Below are 19,295 nucleotides of genomic sequence, written 5' to 3' on the forward strand. Positions count from 1 at the left end.
GTGGGTTGGTAATTGAGTTGTGTTTTTGGGTTTTCCTGAACGATGGCCTTTGGTTTGTAGGGTGGCCGATTTTCATCTTCTCTCCATCACCACTCAGTAGCACACGAGTGGTAATGTTGGCCATGCTCGTCCCGGGAGGCATATGTCAACAATTCCCCTTCTACTCTCCATGTTCTTGGAGTTGTATGGGATGATGTGGTGTGGCTCCCGGGCTCGTCTTGGTCCCTCGTGCCCATCCAATTGATACTAGTGACAGGTTTTCTTTTTGTGTGAAAGGTGGGTTGGTGATTGAGTTGTTTTTTTGGGTTTTCCTAAAGGATTGCCTTTGGTCATTTGGAGGGTGACCAATTTTCATCTTCTCTCCGTCCCCGCTCGGTAGCACATGAGCAGTAATGTTGGCCATGCTCATCCCGGGAGGCATATTTGAACAATTCCCCTTTTGCTCTCCAAGTTCTTGGAATTGTATGAGCTATTTTGGTATGGATCTAGGGCTCGTTCTGGTCCCTCAGGCCCATCCAAATGATACGTGTGATAGGTTTTCTTTCTATGTGAAAGGTGGGTTGGTAATTGAGTTTTTTTTTAGGTTTTCCTAAAGGATGGCCTTAGGTCCTTTGTAGGGTGGCCAATTTTCATCTTCTCTCCATCCCTCGGTAGCACATGAGATGTAAGGTTGGCCATGCTCATCCTAGGAGGCATATGTGAACAATTCCCATTCTACTCTCCATGTTCTTGGAGTTGTATGGGATGTTGTGGTGTGGCTCCTGGGCCCATCCTCGTCCCCTCGTGCCCATCCAAATGATACGAGTTACAAGTTTTCTCTTTGTGTGAAAGGTGGGTTGGTAATTGAGTCGTTTTTTCAGGCTTGCCTGAACGATGGCCTTGGGTTATTTGTAGGGTGGCATATTTTCATCTTCTCTCCATCCCCACTCAGTAGCACATGAGCGGTAATCTTGGCCATGCTCATTCTAGGAGGAATATGTGAGAAATTCCCCTTCTACTCTCTAAGTTCTTGGAGTTTTATGGGCTATTGTGGTGTGGCTCTTGGGCTCATCTTGGTCCCCTCGTGCCCCTCCAAATTATACGAGTGATAGGTTTTCTTTCCATGTGAAAGGTAGGTTGGTAATCGAGTTTTGTTTTCAAATTTTCCTAAATGATGGCCTTGGGTCATTTGTGGGGTGGTTGATTTTCATCTTCTCTTCATCCCCACTCGGTAGCACATGAGCATTAATGTTGGCCATGCTCATCCCTGGAGGCATATGTGAACAATTCCCCTTCTGCTCTCTAAGTTCTTGGAGTTGTATGGGTTGTTGTGGTGTGGCTCTTTGGCTTGTCCTAGTCCCCTCGTGCCCATCCAAATGATACAAGTGACAGTTTTTCTTTTCATGTGAAATTTGGGTTGGTAATTGAGTTGTGTTTTTGGGTTTACCTGAATGATGGCCTTGGGTCATTTGTAGAGTGGCCGACTTTCATCTTCTCTCCATCCCCACTTGGTAGCACATGAGCGGTAATGTTGGGCATGCTCATCTCAGGAGGCATATGTGAAAAATTCCCCTTTTTCTCTCTAACTTATTGGAGTTGTATGGGTTGTTGTGGTGTGGCTCCCTGGCTCGTCCTGGTTCCTCGTCTCCATCCAAATGTTACAAGTGATAGTTTTTCTTTCCGTGTGAAAGGTGGTTTGGTAATTAAGTTGTTTTGTCAAGTTTTCCTGAACAATGGCCTTGGGTCATTTGTAGGGTGGTCAGTTTTCGTCTTCTCTCATCCCCACTCAGTAGAACATGAGCAGTAATGTTGGCCATGCTTGTCCCCATCCCTCTTGCCCATTCAAACAATAAAAATGTTAAAAGTTTTCTCAGCACTCCTTTGAGCCTTCATTGTTGAGGTCCCAGATGGAAACCCCAAAACTTTGTCGTGCCTATGTCGCTATCATGCCCCTCGGTTGTTGCAAATAGAAAATTTTGATTGGGCTGGGTAGCCATGTGTGGCTCCATTGAAATTGGCTCCTCTTTATATTTTTCACCTCCTCCCTATTTGGTGGGGTGGGCTTTGCGTTTTGTGTGAAAGGTGGGTTGGTAATTGAGTTGGTTTCGGGTTTGCCTCAAGAATGGCCTTGGGTCATTTGTAGGGTGGCCAATTTTCATCTTCTCTCCATACCCACTCAGTAGCACATGAGCGGTAATGTTGGCCATGCTTGTCCTGGGAGGCATATGTGAACAATTCCCCTTCTGCTCTAAGTTCTTGGAGTTGTATGGGTTGTTGTGGTGTGGCTCCCTATGATGGCTAGCCTCTTCATTGTTCAGCTATTTATGGTGCCAGTTTCTTGTGCTTGTACTCTTTCTGTGTTGGCATTGTCGGTTGAGATGCACACATTTAAGAGGGACGTGGAAGGGCTTTGGCTATAAACCACCTACCCTCCCTCTTGCTTGCTTTTTCCGTCGGGCGACGTGAGTCACTATTCTCCTTATTGTAAAATTAAGGGTTGGCGTTCCTTTCAAAGTGCACATCGTCCATGGTTGTGTTGGCTTTGAGGTTTTGATAGATGTGTTGGCCCATATGTTTGATCAAGTGGTTGGCTTTTTCCTTGCATCTTTCATGCATGGCAGGCTTTTGTGGTTGGAAATGTTAAGTCACAACATTTATGGGCATTTTTTGTTTCAATTGTGTATGCACTTGTGGTCCACTGGGGAGGAGGCTTGCTATGTCGATGGTGGGGGCTATCTGGAAGAAGGATTTCTAGGTTTAACACTTCAGCCTCCCTCCTTTGCATGGAGGTCACTGTAGGTGAAAATTATTCGTTGTCCAGTTGGTAAAGATGTGGTCAATCTCCTAGGTTGCTTGTACATAGGGTGTGTGGGTGCAAAGCTGCCCGATCCCTCCTCCTATTTGGATATGTTCTTGTATTGTGTAGAGAGCCTCTTGATTTGCATTTAGTTCCTTCCTTTGCCTTCACATCTTGGTTGCTGCAGGCGATCAAGTGATCGAGGTCCACCATTGCTGTTGTCCGGGTGGACTCCTAGGTGGCCTCGATGCGCAACGGGGAGGGTCGTGGGGCATTTCTAAGAGAGGTTACAAGCTCGGTTGATCTTGTTTTATTTCCTTCTGTTTCCTTTGCATTGAGGTTGTTGCAGGCCGTCATGTGATCGAGTTCCATCATTGCTGCTGTCTGGGTGGACTCCTAGGTGGCCTCTGTGCGGGGAGGGGAGGGTTGGGGGGAATTTGTTGTTTCAATTATCTATGCGCTCGTGGTCCAATGGGGAGGAGGATTGCTATGTCGATGGTGGTGGCTATTTGGAAGAAGGATTTTGAGGTCGAATTATTTGACCTCCCTCACTTGCTTGGAGGTCGTTGTAGGTGAAAATTATTCATTTTCTAGTTGGTAAAGCTGTGGGAAATCTCCTAGGTTACCTATACGTAGGGTGCGTGGGGTGCGGAGCTTCCCGATCCCTCCTCCTATTTGCATATGTTCTTGTATTGTGTAGCAAGCCTCTTGATTTGCATTTATTTCCTTCCTTTGCCTTCACATCATGGTTGCCACAAGTGGTCAAGTGATCGAGGTCCACCATTGCTGCTGTCCGGGTGGACTTCTAGGTGGCCTCGGTGCGTGGTGGGGAGGGTCGAGGGGCATTTCTAAGAGAGGTTGTGGGATTGGTTGGTATTGTTTTATTTCCTTCTATTTCCTTTACATTAAGGCTGCCGCAGGCAATCATGCAATCGAGGTCCATCATTGTTGCAGCCTACTGTTTGGGTGGACTCCTAGGTGGCCTCTATGCGGGGAGGGGAGGGTTGGGTGGCATTTATAAGGGAGAGGTTCTCGGCTCTGTTTGTCTTGTATTATTTCCTTCTCTTACCTTTGTGTCGAGGTTGCCACAGGAGATCATTCGATCGAGGTCCACTGTTGTTGTTGTCCAGGTGGACTCCTAGGTGGCATCGGTGAGGGGCAGGGAGGTTTGTATGGCCTCTCTATGATAGGATTTGCAGTCGATTGTCCTCTTTTTATTTCCTTCCTCTTCCTTCACATCGAGGCTGCCACAGGCAATCAGGAGATCAAGGTCCATCGTTGCTGCTGTCCGGGTGGATTCGTAGGTGGCCTCAGTGCAGGGTGGGAAGGGTTGGGGCTCATTTATAATATAGAGGTTGCATGGTTTGTCATTCTCAATTTATTTCCTTTGCATCAAGGTTATCGTAGGCGATCAGAAGATCAAGGTCCACCATTGCTGCTACCCAGGTGGACTCCTAGGTGGCCTTGGTGTAGGGCGTGGAGGCTTTTGGAGGCATTTCTAAGGGAATGGGTGAGTGATTGATCATTTTCTTGTTGGTTGGGGCATGGTCGCAAAATACAGAGTGGCCTCGGTTCATTTTAGCTCGGCAGGGCTACCCATTTGTTTGCCATGTCCTTGGCATGTTGCGTGTGCTTCCTTCTTGGGATGCAAGAGGTGCAAGGAATACAAGATTTACATGATATTTTGACATCTTTTTAACTTGATGGGTGTTCAGGTTGGCTCTTGGTAAGAGAGCTCCCAGAATGTCCTTTGAAGTGGGCGGGTGATATCTGGTTGATCCTACCAGTAGTCATATGCTTGTCTCAAAGATTAAGCCATGCATGTCTAAGTATGAACTAATTCAGACTGTGAGACTACGGATGGCTCATTAAATCAGTTATATTATTTTCAATGGTACCATACTACTCAGATAATCATAGTAATTCTAGAGCTAATGCGTGCACCAAGTCCTGACTCTTTGGAAGGGATGCATTTTTTAGATAAAAGGCCAGCGCAGGCTTGCCCACTTCTCTGGTGAATCATGATAACTCGATGGATCGCATAGCCCTTGTGATGGTGATGCTTCATTCAAATTTTTTCCCTATCAACTTTAGATGGTAGGATAGAGGCCTACCATGGTAGTGATAGGTGATGGAGAATTAGGGTTCGAATCCGGAGAGGGAGCTTGAGAAGCGGCTACCACATCCAAGGAAGGCAGCAGGTGCACAAATTACCCAATCCTGACATTGGGAGGTAGTGACAATAAATAACAATACTGGGCTCATCGAGTCTGGTAATTGGAATGAGTACAATCTAATTCCCTTAATGAGGATCCATTGAAGGGAAAGTTTGGTGCAAGCATCCATGGTAATTCCAGCTCCAATATCGTATATTTAAGTTGTTGTAGTTAAAAAGCTCGTAGTTGGATCTTGGGTCGTAAAGGTCGGTCCGCCTACTCGGTGTGCACTTGCCCTTCCATCCCTTTTGTCGGCGGCGTGCTGCTAGCCTTAATTAGCTAGGTCATGGCTCCGACACTATGACTTTGAAAAAATTAGAGTGCTCAAAGAAAGCTTATGCTCTGAATACATTAGCATGGAATAACATGATAGGAGTCTGGTCCTACTGTGTTGGCCTTCGAGACCAGAGTAATGATTAATAGGGACTATTGGGGGCATTCATATTTCATTGTTAGAGGTGAAATTCTTGGATTTATGAAAGACAGACCACTGCAAAAGCATTTGCCAAGGATGTTTTCATTAATCAAGAATGAAAGTTGGGGGCTTGAAGACGATCATATACCATCCTAGTCTCAACCATAAATGATGCTGACCAGGGATCAGTGAATGTTGCTCTAAGGACTCTACCAGCACCTTCTGAGAAATTAGAGTGTTTGGTTTCCATGCAGAGTATGGTTGCAAGGCTGAAAATTAAAGGAATTGATGGAAGGGCACCACCAGGAGTGGAGCCTACGGCTTAATTCGACTCAACACGGGGAAACTTACCAGGTCCAGAAATAGTAAGGATTAACAGATTGAGAGCTCTTTCTTGATTCTATGGATGGTGTTGCATGGCCGATCTTAGTTGGTTGAGCGATTTGTCTGGTTAATTCTGATAATGAATGAGACCTTAGCATGCTAACTAGCTACATGGAGGTTCCCCTTTACGGCTACGTTCTTAGAGGGACTATGGCCATTTAGGCCATGGAGGTTTGAGGAAATAATAGGTCTGTGATGCCCTTAGATGTTCTAGGCCACACGCGTGCTACACTGATGCAGCCAATGAGTTTTTCTTCATGGTTCGAGAGGATCAGGAAATCTTCTCAAATTACATCGTGATGGGGATAAATCATTGCAATTATTGGTCTTCAACGAGGAATTCCTAGTAAGCGCATATCATCAACTCATGTTGACTACATCCTTGCCCTTTGTACACACCGCCCGTTGTTCCTACCGATTGAATGATCCGGTGAAGTGTTCGGATTGCATCAACGATGGTGGTTCGTCGCCATCGATGTTGTGAGAAGTTCATTGAACCTTATCGTTTAGAGGAAGGAGAAGTCGTAACAAGGTTACCGTAGGTGAACCTACGTAGGATCATTGATAGCAGGGGTTTTCTTTTTTGATTTGGGTTGGTTGGGTTTCAATTGCAATGTGTGACTGTGTGGTGTGTCTCTAGGGGAGCAGGTTTGGTGTTTGGCTCGAACATTATTGGTTGCTTGTCTTGTGGTAATGCTTGTCTTTTCATGTGTGTGCCTGCAAGCCATGATTGTGCTTGTCCCACCCATCCTTAGTTTTTCTTTCCCCCGATGTGTTTCCGTAATGGTTTCAGAAGCTTGTTTCTTGGGATCCCTTCCAACGATCTGTTCGGCCAGGCATGGTTGCTGCAGTTGAGGTGCTTGGGAAATATGATGGATAAATTTAGACTCATTCGTAGCGGCGGTGCTCGGTCTTTTGTTCATTGGAAGGCATGGGCCAAGGGTGTGGGCTTCCATAGTTGGTTCTCTCGAAAAGGTGACAGTTGTTGATGCGTTGCTTGGGTGAGCTTTTTCGCTGGTGGTTGGGTCGAGGGAGTGGTTGCGCACGAGCCTGGTAGCTCAAACCTTCCATGAGGGGAATTTTTGGGGTGGGGTCAGTATGGGATGGATGAAGAGTAGTTCAACTCATTGGGCTGGCCACCCTAGTGAGCCAGTAGCCACCTTTGATCTCTATTTATTTCACCTTTTTTTCTTCCCTTCTTCCTTTCGGTCCTTAGCTTTACAGAGAAAAGGGGGAATTGTTGTGGACTGGTGTTCGGGAAGGATTAAAAGTAGTGTGAGCTCTCAGGGTGGCCACCCTAGTTCTTCTCGATTGTTGTTCCATGCATTTCCCCCCTTTTTATGAGGGCGTCGGGCTTGGGAAGATTGTTCTCTATTTGAGCCTCCTTTTATGAGCGGGGTAGACACCTTTGTTTCTCCTTCTTTCATGTGTTTTTCTTCCTTTTCCTCCTTTTGGCACTTAAACTTACATTTGTTGTGGGCGGGTGCCCTTATTCAGCGTTGTGGTCGATTTTTTAGTAATACATGGAAATGACTCTCGGAAACGGATATCTCGACTCTTTTTATGATGAAGAACGTAGCGAGATTTGATACTTAGTGTGAATTGCAGAATCTCGTGAATCATTGAGTTTTTGAATGAAATTCGTGCCCGAGGCCTCGGTCTAGGGCATGTCTATCTGGTCATCGCATCCCATTCAATCGAGCTCCCTTCAATATGCTAGGGAGCAGCAGAGCTAGTCGTCCATGCCCAATGTGGTGTAGTTGGCTGAAATACCTCGAGCGATGTTTCATGGCGTGCGTTGGTGAGCAGTGATCTTGTCCCCTTGGATGGGCAGTGGGCGTTAGCTAATGCAGGCTTTGTGTGGCATCACTAGAACTTGCTTTTCTCTCCCTTGTCCTCCCATTGGGTAGGGCAGATTTAGCTCCAACTTTGTGACCTTAGCTTAGGCAAGAACATCCGCTGGGTTTAAGCATATAATTAAGCAGAGGAAAAGAAACTTACAAGGATTCCCCTAGTAGTGATGAGCGAACTGAGAAGATCCCAGCATGAAAATTGGGCAGCAGCATCGCCTGAATTGTAGTCTATAGAAGCATCCTCAGCGGCAGACCTGGGCCAAGTCCCTTGGAAGGGGGTGCCTGAGAGGGTAACTGCCCCGTTAGGCCGGGACCCTGCCGCATCACGAGGCATTTCGGCGAGTCGGGTTATTTGGGAATGCAGCCCTAATTGGGTGGTAAATTCCATCCAAGGCTAAATACAGGTGAGAGACTGATAGCGAACAAGTGCCGTGAGGGAAAGATGAAAAGGACTTTGAAAAGAGAGTTAAAGAGTGCTTGAAATTGCTGGAAGGGAAGAGAATGGAGGCTATCAATGCATCTTGGTAGGATGTGGAATAGCTCAGGCTGGTCTGCCACTCGACTTGAGGTGCAAACCAACATGGGCTGCTGCATCATCACGAGCGTGGGTGGATTACTACCTGTCAGTTTACAAATGCGGTGGTCGAGGAATGAAGCATGTGCCCTTGTGGTGGGCCGTGTGCACCTGCATGCTCGTGGTGTTGGTTGGCGGGCTTTCAATTTGACCCATCTTGAAACATGGACCAAGGAGTCTAACATGTGTGCGAGTCGGCGGGTTTGAAAACCTGCAAGGCGCAAGGAAGCTGACGAGCGAGATCCCCTCTATGGGGGGTGCATCGTCAACTGACCTTGAGCTTATGTGAAGGGTTCGAGTGCGAGCACACCTGTTGGGACCCGAAAGATGGTGAACTATGCTTGAGTAGGGCGAAGCCAAAGGAAACTCTGGTGGAGGCTCGTAGCGATACTGACATGCAAATCATTTGTCTGACTTGGGTATAGGGGCGAAAGACTAATCAAGCCATCTAGTAGCTCGTTTCCTCGGAAGTTTCCCTCAGGATAGCTGGAGCTCACGCGTGAGTTTTATCGAGTAAAGCAAATAATTAGAGGCATCGGGGGCATAATGCCCTCGACTTATTCTCAAACTTTAAATAGGTAAGAGGGTGTGGCTGCTCCATTGAGCCGTGTCGTGGAATCGAGAACTCCAAGTGGGCCACTTTTGGTAAGTAGAACTGGTGATGCGGGATGAACCAAAAGTCAAGTTACGGTGCCGAATTATGTGCTAACCTAGATCCCACAAAGGGTGTTGGTTGATTAAGACAACAGGATGATGGTCATGGAAGTCGAAATCTGCTAAGGAGTGTGTAACAACTCACCTGCTGAATCAACTTGCCCCGAAAATGGATGGTACTGAAGCGCACAAACTATACTCGACCGAAAAAGCAATTGTCTGGCTCCAACGAGTAGGAGGACAGGGGGGTCATTGAGAAACCTCGAGCATGAGTTTTGGTGGATCAGCCCCCGATGCAGATCTAGGTGGTAGTAGCAAATATTCAAATGAGAACTTTGAAGACTGAAGTGGGGAAAGTTTCCATGTGAACAACACTTGGACATGGGTTAGTCGATCCTAAGAGATGGGGAAGCCTTGTATCAGGGTGCACTCTGCATGAGCATCGAAAAGGAATCGGGTTAATATTCCCGAACCAGGACATGGCGGCAGGTGGCAATGTTAGGAAATCCGGAGATGTCGTCGGGGGCCCTGGGAGGAGTTATCTTTTGTTTTAATAGCTTTCCCACCCTGTAATCGGTTCACCTGGAGATAGGGTCCAGAAGCTGGAAGAGCACCGCATGTCTTTCGGTGTTTAGTGCACCCTTGGTGACCCTTGAAAATCTGGAGGACCAAGTACCATTCATGCCCGATTGTACTCATAACCGCATCAGGTCTCCAAGGTGAACAACCTCTGGTCAATAGAACAATGTAGGTAAGGGAAGTCAGCAAAATGGATCTGTAACTTCAAGAAAAGGATTGGCTCTGAGGGCTAGGCCTAGGGGTCCATGCCCTCAACTCGTGGGTTTTTGGAAGTCTAGGTGAGTTGCTCTTGCGGTGAGGGTGGACAGTCACGCGCCGATTGGGCTATGGGCATAAAATGCCCCCTGCCAAGGGCTTTTCCCTAGGTGTCGAACAATCGACTCAAAAATAGTATAGACAAGGGGAATCTGATTGTTTAATTAAAACAAAGCATTACAATGGTCCCTTCGGATGCTGACACAATGTGATTTCTACCCAGTGCTCTGAATGTCAAAGTGAAGAAATTCAACCAAGCGCGGGTAAATGGCGGGAGTAACTATGACTCTCTTAAGGTAGCCAAATGCCTCATCATCTAATTAGTGATGCACATGAATGGATTAACAAGATTCCCACTATCCCTATATACTATCTAGTGAAACCATAGCCAAGGGAATGGGCTTGGCAAAATCAGCAGGGAAAGAAGACCTTGTTGAGCTTGACTCTAGTCCGACTTTGTGAAATGACTTGAGAGGTGTAGAATAAGTGGCAGCCATTTTTGATGCAAGTGAAATACCACTACTTTTAATGTTATTTTAATTATTTCGTGGGGCGGAGATTGGGCATTGCCCCTATTTTTGGCCTTAAGGTACATTTCAGCGAGTCGATCTGGGTGGAAGACATTGTCAAGTGGGGAGTTTGGTTGGGGCAGCATATCTATTAAAAGATAACGTAGGTGTCCTAAGATGAGCTCAACGAGAACAGAAATCTCATGTGGAACAAAAGGGTAAAAGCTCATTTGATTTTTATTTTTAGTATGAATACAAACTATGAAAGTGTTTCCTATCGATCCTTTAGATTTTTAGAATTTGAAGCTAGAGGTGTCAGAAAAGTTACCACACGGATAACTGGCTTGTGACAGCCAAGTGTTCATAGTGACATTGCTTTTTGATCCTTCAATGTCGGTTCTTCCTATCATTGTAAAGCATAATTCACCAAGTGTTGGATTTTTCACCCACCAATAGGGAACGTGAGCTGGGTTTAGACTGTCATGTGACAAGTTAGTTTTACCCTACTAATGAACAGCACCACAATAGTAATTCAACTTAGTACAAGAGGAACCATTGATTCACGCAATTGGTCAATGTGCTTGGTTGAAAAGCCAGTGGCGTGAAGCTACCGTGTGTCGGATTATGACTGAATGCCTCTAAGTCAGAATCCACACTAGAATCGGTGCATGTCACTCTTCGACTGTATCTTGACCCGCAGTAGGGGCATCGCTTTGTTGCCCCCAGGGGCCCGTGTCATTTGCAAACTGTGATCGTGAATCATCTTGGTCGAGGTAGCTTTGAAGTTTAATTCCAAATGGTCGTTGAGAAGAATCCTTTGCAGATGACTTAAATACACGATGGGGTATTGTAAGTGGCAGAGTGGCCTTGCTTCCACTATCCACTGAGATTCAGCCCTTGGTCGCCTTGATTTAGAGCTTCGCTCTTGTCACAAACAAATCCAAATAACCCTCCCACTCTCGCACCTTTGCCTCTTCCTCCAGATGACAATTTTTTATTGCTTGGGGGTGGGAAATTAGGGGTTTCCACGCCGCGATGGAAAAGGTGCCAAAGCTCACAAAAATTGGGGTTTCCATGTCACACCCTGCCACCCAAAATTTTGGTGTTTCCATGTCACGCCCCTGCACCCAAAATTCTGGGGTTTCTGTGTCGTGCCCCAGCACCCAAAATTTGGGGTTTCCATGTTGCGACGAAAAAGGCACCCAAGCATGGGAAGAATTGGGGTTTCCATGCCGCACCCCAGCCCCCAAAATTTGGGGTTTGCACCTAGCACCTAAAATTTGGGCATTTCACCTGGCGCAAAAAAATTTGGGGTTTCCATCTCACACCCAAAATTTGGGGTTTCCACCTGGTGCCTAAAATTTGGGGCTTCTGCCCGGCACAAAAAAATTTGGGGTTTCCATGCCATGCCCAAAATTTCTGGTTTCCAAGTCACGCCCCACCACCCAATCCGGGGCAAAATTGGGGTTTCCATGTTGAGCCATGACCGAAACTTGTGGTGCCAAAGCCTGGGGAAACTTGGGGTTTCCATGTCATGCCCTGGTGCCCAAGCGTGGGAAACTTGGGGTTTCCATGTCATGCCACGACCGAAACCGCCAGCGCCCAAGCCTGGGGAAAGTCAGGGTTTCCATGTCACGCCTTGGAACCCAAGCCTGGGAAACTTGGGGTTTCCATGTCACACCACGACCGAAACTGGTGGTGCCCAAACCTAGGAAACTTGGGGTTTCCATGTCCTGCCACGACTGAAACCAGCGGCGCCCAAGCCTTGGAAACTTGGGTTTTCCATGTCATACCATGACTGAAACTAGTAGCACCCAAGCCTGGGAAACTTGGGGTTTCCATGTCCCGCCCTTGATGGAACTGCGGGTTTCCACATTTTACGACACGATGGAAATGCGGGGTTTTCAACAATTCCCCAATGCGGGGAACTTGGGGTTTCCATGACGATGCAAACTAGCTCACAAGTCTCCGGAACTTGGGGTGTTTCGAAACCGCTTCTCAGGTCTGGGGAACTCGGAGTTTTCATTTTGCAGCGCAGCTGGAATCACTGACAGAAACCACCCAAGTCTGGGAAACATGGGGTTTCCATGTCGCAGCACACCCTAAATTGCCCGAGAGTCTATGGAACTTCAGATTTCCATGATGTGGGGCGACGAAAAGCCACTAAAGTCTGGGTAACTTGGGGTGTCCATTTCATAGCGCGATGGAAACTACTACCAAAGTCAGTGGATGCACGGGGTTTCCATTTCACGTCACGACAAAAATTTCTACCCAAGTCTAGGAAACACGGGGTTCCCATGTCGCTCGCATCGTGGCTAAAACTGCCACCCAAGATTGGGGAGCTTTGGGTTTCCATGTCATCGCGTGACAAGGAACGACTGCCCAAGTTTGGGGAGGTTCGGGTTTCCATGTCATCGCGCAATAGGGAACGACCACACAAGTCTACCGAACACGGGGCTTTCCATTCCGTGGCATGATGGAAACTACCTAATTATGGGAAACTCGAGGTCTTCCATGTCCTGCCATGACAGAAACCATGACCTCAGTGTAGGGAACTCGGGTTTCCATGCCACAGAATGACAGAGAATCGCCCAAGTCCATAGAACTTGGGGGCTTCCGTTTCATGGCATGATGGAAATCGCCTAATTCTGGGAACCTCTAGGGTCTCCATCTCCCGCCCGGGTGAAAACTGTGACCTCGGTCCAGGGAACTTGTGTTTCCATGTCGTAACATGACCGAAATCGCCCAAGTTTATGGAACTCATGGTTTCCATGTTGCGGAATGATGAAGAATCATGCAAGTCTTGCGAACTTGGGGTTTCCATTTCGCAGCAGGGTGGAAATCGCTTGCCTGGTTTGTCTCTAAAACTTGGGGTTTCCATGCCTCGTTGCAACAGGAGCCGTCCAAGTGTAGGGAAAGTAGGTTTTCCCTACCCCGTCGTGATTACAGCTACCCAAGTGTGTGAAATCTAGGGTTTCCATGTCCCATTGCACAGGAAACCTCTAACACGTACGTGGGGGGGGGGGGGGGGATAGGGTGTTAGGTATTTGAGTCGGGAGTGCCCAAGAGAGTCGAAAAATTGAACCTGTAGTATGGGTGCCCGTGTTTGGTTATATGCGACTCGGGTGAGCATTCGGTTATATGTGAAGACTTGGCACGACATTCAGTTATGCACAATGGTGATGGGTGCACTCATAGCTGGGGCACCGTGTTGGGCATGGCACACGGCCCTTGATACCTGCACGATGGGCGAATCACCAATGGAAGGCAGGTGAGTGACCTTGTTGGGTGCCCAGATGAAAGAGGTGACCATGTGCAGACGAGTTAGGATGCAGGCAGGTGTGTGACATGCAGCGATGGGAATTGGCTAAGTGTTGTAATCGGTTAAGTGGTGGAATGGGGTGTGTCAAGGTTATGTGGTAGGTCAGCTGGGCATGCATGTTGATGGAGTTGACCCTTTTTATCCTTGAGAGACACGACCCTTGTGCAAAAGGATGCGTGTAAGTAAGGAGGATGGCGTTCAATGAAGGGACATCGAATTCAAACTTCCACATCACAGAAAAAGTGCAAAGTAAGGATTTGCGCGAAAACGGAAAGAAGAGAAGGACGCAGGTAAGAGGGCCGCACCACTGGGCGGATTATAGTAGGTGGGTTAGACTTGGTAGTGCAGACAGGCAGAATGGGGTAGGTTACCGTCCAGGCAAGCAGGCCGCACTGCATGCGGGCCATGCGCCCTGACTATGGACCGCACTGACGGGCAGAGTTTGGGCGCCACGAAATGGAAAGTCGGGCAGAAAGGTTTGCAGTTCAGGTGTGGAGTTGTGTCGTGTAGGCTGCAAGCAGTGTAGCACGACCACACGACACGATGGGTTGAAAGAATAATTGAAGAAGATAAATTTATTGTAAGTTATTTTCGCTGCATTTTTAAGAACACTTATTGGAAAATTGACTGTGTTGAAGTAGGCGAAGATCGTGTACTCATGTATTGGTAAAAGGAGAAAGTAAGGTGATGCCGCACCCGCTTATGTGTGGTTGGAATACTACAAATAGGATAGGAGTGTGACATGGGGTCTCCTAGTACCTCCTCGACAAAAGTCACCAAATTGCAGGGAACCCGGGGATTCCATGTCCCGCCTTGTCGAAAGCCTCCCAAGTTCAGAAAATATGGGGTTTCCATGTCTCGTTACAATGGAAATCGCCCCAGGTGCAGTAAACTTGGTGTACATTGAGTTTGCAACCTCACATCAAGAAAAAGGCTCGGTCGGTCAAGAGAATGAATTTTTCTTCATTGGTAAAGGATCTCACTAAGGATCAAAGGTTGGAATCTATTCTAGAGCTAGTCCACCAAGGAATATCAAAAATTTGAAAGAAGGACACAGTGTCGGGGAATGAAGTGTCAAAGAAACAAAGTGGAGAGAGGAGGAAGGACTTGACTTGTCCTTGGAGGATATTATTTTCAAGGGTCTAGGGATTATTAATGACCAATAAGAAGCTTCAATAAGAGAAATTTACGAAAGGGTTTTCCTCTTTGAGAGAGAGAGGTTTTTCCCTGGCAGAGATCCAACATCTTGTGTTCTTGTTCTTATGTTTTTTGGCACCAGTTTGATGAAGTAAACACACATGCATTAATAAGAAGAGAAGAAGATTAAGATAACAAGATAAATTGTAAAAGAGCTTCACAAATCTTTCTTCATAAGATCCTCCTCTTTTATGGCATTAAGCGGTCAATATCAAAACAAGGTTTCTCTAAATGTGGTGGAAGGGTTAGACCGTGATCCTCTGGCTAGTTGATGAAAGAGGTGGAACTGTATCCGATTCTTATCGAGCGTATCCGGGACAAAGAGTGCTTATTCCGACCCCGCTTTCCCTTCTGTTGTTCCGACCCCCATGGACGGCCTACCCCCGCTGGATATAAATTAGTTGTTGGTCTAGCTATCCCATCACGGTTTCATCGTTGCATCGGCCTAGAATTTCTATAGGGGGGAGGATAGGTAATTGAGTGATCGTTCAACCGTCGGTCGGGGTCCCTCTCTCTCTTTGATGGTCTGATGATGCCCTGGGATCGAAGCAAGAACCCAGACTCTTGGATGGGTGGATCATATACCTATATATTGTACCTGCTTATGTTCGATACCTAGCTGATCCAGGCACGGGAACAGATGCCCCCTCGTCACCGCCTTCCCATCTACTCCACGCACAAGAATCCATTAACGACCGATGGGTTCACCATCCCACCCCTGCCTAAGATTCTCTATTTTGCCAATCATAAGAAGCAAGAGGATCGAATCGTAACATCCCAGATATTGGGTTGTTTTTATGTTCCCATGTATGTGGAATGCGGTGAAGTCAAACATCAATCAATCATTCGTAATCACTTCTGTCTGTTGTTCCTCTCACAGCAATCAATCTATTGTCTACGTATTAACAACTGGAATGACTCGGCAACTTTGATATCTTAAGCGGTTGGTTTAATAACCGGGTGGATATAATATTATTAACAGGCAGACATAACCCGCTAGCAAGGGGTTAATACGTATTAGCTGTGCACGATCGATCACTTGGCAAGCAAATGGGCTTTACTCACGGGGATACGGGGGTAGTGGCTACGATCCGATCTATGGCAGGCAAGGTTTTGTGGCTGAGGAGTAACGGGTACGGTAGGCACAGATGTGGGAGGTATGGGTGGACCCAATTCCGTAAGCACCCATTCGCTTGGTTGGTTCCAGGAAAGGCGGGGGAAGCAAAGGTAGCATCCCCGCCAGTTTGAGACCCAGAAGCAATCAATTGATCTGGATATTATTAGTAAGCGCATCAAAGCAGGTCTACCTCTAGCTGCATAAGGTTAAACGAAGTCAAATAGCACAACTGCAACCGGCTTAGTTGGTATTTCCTCTCCTTATCATTCGAGCCCCCAGAGTTAACCCATATATTGGGTGTGACTTCTAGCTCTCCCTGATTCTAACACCTTGAACAAATCTAGCTTGGGTGGGTACACCATTTTTAGCAGAGTATCCCACAAATCTAGCTTGGGTGGGTACACCATTTTTAGCAGAGTATCCAAGCCCATATATTGGGTGTGACTTCCTGCTCTCCCTGTGGGAACAACTTGCTGTATGCCTGGTAGTGACTCCTCTACCAGGCCTACCATCGTCAGACATAACTCATTCATGGAACCCGTAAAGCGACATAGAATCCAATTTTATGATGTATGATTGTGACTTCCTGCTGGACAGTTTAACGCATGATGTTAGAATGTCAAGAGACAAATCAGCTTGACCCTTCCAAACGGAGGTTGCCACTTTACTAGAGCAGATGAGAATGTAATTTGGTCCCGAGGGGATCGAGTCTAGAAGAATCTTGCTATACCCCATTGCCCCAGATTCTTCAATGCGGTATCGGAGCTAAGGTGACACATCAAGGAAAGGGAATCTCAAGAGCATCTGGAAGGTTGAAGCATCAAGCCAAGAAGTCTCAATCACATCAAGGACAAGAAGGTCTTCCATCAATCATTCATCATGGAAGACTACAAAGCAAGAAGAAATTCTTTGTATAAAGGCACCTACAAGAAGAACAAATCAAAGAGGGACCTACATCAAGCTACACAATCTTGAAAAACGAATGACACTACGAGTCAAGTCATCAAGAAAGTCCATTTGAAGAAAGAAACTTGAAGAACATCAAGATCTAAGGAAGTCAAGCCATCAAATCTTCAAGAAGAAAGTAAGTTCACTACATCTCAAACTCTATCAAGTAAGTATATGTCCCCTTCTGAGTATACCTCATTGTCTTTTTGCAAGGAAAGTAACAAATTGGTTGGGACAACTACATGTCCAAAGTCCAATGATTTGGATGCAAAGAATATGGACACTACAAAAGGGATTGTCCTAAACTTAAGAAAACAACAAGAGAAAAAGGGAAGAAGCTCATGTAACTCAAGAAGTGAAAGAAGACGACAAGAAGCAAAAGAAGGAAGATCCTCATATGACTAAGTAAACCTCTTTGCTTACTGCCTTCTTTCAAAGGGGGTATATGTCTCATTGGGGGTCCCATTTATGGGATTCAAGAAAGGATGATATATAGGCGAGAGCAGATGAAGCAAGAAAGGATACACCAACTGAGGAGAACTATCAAATAAAGTCGAGATGATAAAAGCATAATCAAGATGAGGTATGTATGCATCAAAGTTTAAGTCATGTCATCATAGATATTGATTGGGTCATGGGAAAATTTCTAGAATCACGATCAAGAATAAAAGGATCTCTTTCGCCAACGATACGCTGGGAGGCATGTACTACAATGGAGTAAAGGTCAACATGAAGAAGTGATCCCATAAGGAGTATAAGGTGGTTAACTAATCAATCCAAGAAGAAGCAAATGAAGAAATAGATCAAGCATGTGAAGAACATCGCGGTCACAAAGAATAACTATTTGACAAGATTCCTCAACATCTCTCGAAAGAAGTCATGGTAACTATGACAAAAGAAGAAAAAGATAAAGGACCCTTGACACCTGCGAAGGCCTTGGAGATAGTAAGGTGCAGATAACCGATTCAACTCTACAAATATGTCATTATGAAGAGGCCATCCAACGAAAGTACCATTTGATGTTAAAGCAATAACACGTTGAAGCCATGAAGGGCCACTAAATCAAAGTATGGGAACAAGCATGTACAACTAAGCATCCATGTGATAAGTGTTATGAAGGATAGACAAGGTGACAAAGGAGTAGCTAGATGACAAAAAGGACCTGATATATATCAAGAAGGCCACTTTCCACGAAGGGAGCAATGACATGACAAACCAGGAGGGAAAGTGATCGATGGCCGATACCCTGCCAAGAAGAAGTTCAAACAAAGACTTCATGACTTCGAAGGAAAGAAGGAGATCAAGCAGTTGAAGGACCCATGAAGAAGACATTGTTGATGAATGGACAAGTCCCTAGATAAGAGGGAGTTCTAACAAGTTTCCAACTACAAAGGAGCTTGGTAAAGTTCCTTATCAGAGGAAACTTGGGCATGTCTTCCTAAATCAAGGGGAAGAGATAAACACAACATTCTTGTCTTCACATGGGAAGAAATAATGGTAGGATTGGGTAATCATTTGGCATCTGATGCTCTTTGAGGATGTGTAGGGCATCCAAGACAGGAAGGTAAGAGGAACGATATTCTTTGAGGGTTGGAAACCCAAGACAAGAATTGTCCTAGAAGGTCATACTCAGGGAACACCTTGGTGGGTATGTACCTTTAGAGACAATGACTAAGGTGTTTATAAGCCATTGGCCTAGCCAACATTGTGCTCTGATCTTATAAGAGATAAAGCTATTAGTCAAGGCCTTGCTATGAACAATGTTGGCTAATATGGTGCTATAACAGATGGGTTGCCAATCTGGTTTCTCTTATGTGAATTATTCAAGATTGAAAAATAGGCAAACACCTTGTAATGATTTATGAATACCTCCCTAGTTAAGAGGGGGTGTTGAAGAAAGTGTAATTGGGTTCAGTCTTCATAAATGTACTTTTGATATTTGTATTTATTCAGGAAAAGAAATATATATATATATATATATATATATATATTTATCATTGAGTTTCTTGCTCATTGAAATAGGCCTAGCACATGTTAAAGTGTTATAAAGAGTCAAAAGAAAATGTTTAAGACCTTAAGGGCATGTTACACCAGGTACATTTATGTATTAGAGTCAAAGATATTCCTACCCTCGTGCCTTCGTTCGGGTCGTGTGCCCATTCAAACCCCAAATTTCCTTCGAGAGGGACAGGTCATCCATTACCGTGTCGTGTGTGGGTGCCCGGGCACATGCGGGCATGCCAAAAATGCTAAGTCATGACCGCCCATGTGCCTTCTGCACATTCGTGCGGCCTGTTTTCCCAACACTCCCTCGTTCCTTTGTTTGGGTCGTGCACGCATGGAAACCCCAAATTTCATTCGAGCGGGTTGGGTCATCTCGCCCAGGGTGGGTCGGATCATGCCGTGCCGTGTGTGGGTGCCCGAGCACAAGTGCCCGTGCCAAAAATTCTAAGTCGTCACCCCATGTGTCATCTGCATGTTCGTTCGACCTGTTTG

At 46.1% G+C, this 19,295-nt stretch overlaps 2 non-coding genes and 1 pseudogene across 2 annotated transcripts; all 3 read left to right on the top strand.

Annotated features, from left to right (window-relative positions):
• The first annotated feature begins 4,543 nt into the window (after window positions 1-4,543).
• Window positions 4,544-6,355, top strand: LOC149221942 (18S ribosomal RNA; annotated as a pseudogene).
• A 967-nt stretch (window positions 6,356-7,322) lies between these two features.
• On the top strand, window positions 7,323-7,476 carry LOC149221943 (5.8S ribosomal RNA). Its single transcript, XR_016249772.1, has one exon. It is a non-coding gene; the product is annotated as a 5.8S ribosomal RNA (ribosomal RNA).
• Window positions 7,477-7,723: 247 nt separating this feature from the next.
• Window positions 7,724-11,130, top strand: LOC149221944 (25S ribosomal RNA). The gene has a single exon (XR_016249969.1). It is a non-coding gene; the product is annotated as a 25S ribosomal RNA (ribosomal RNA).
• The last annotated feature ends 8,165 nt before the right edge of the window (window positions 11,131-19,295 follow it).

This window comes from Pinus tabuliformis, chromosome Q, assembly GCF_031772625.1.
Source record: "Pinus tabuliformis cultivar Carrire ecotype Pingquan chromosome Q, CPIR1, whole genome shotgun sequence".
Lineage (NCBI taxonomy): Eukaryota > Viridiplantae > Streptophyta > Pinopsida > Pinales > Pinaceae > Pinus > Pinus tabuliformis.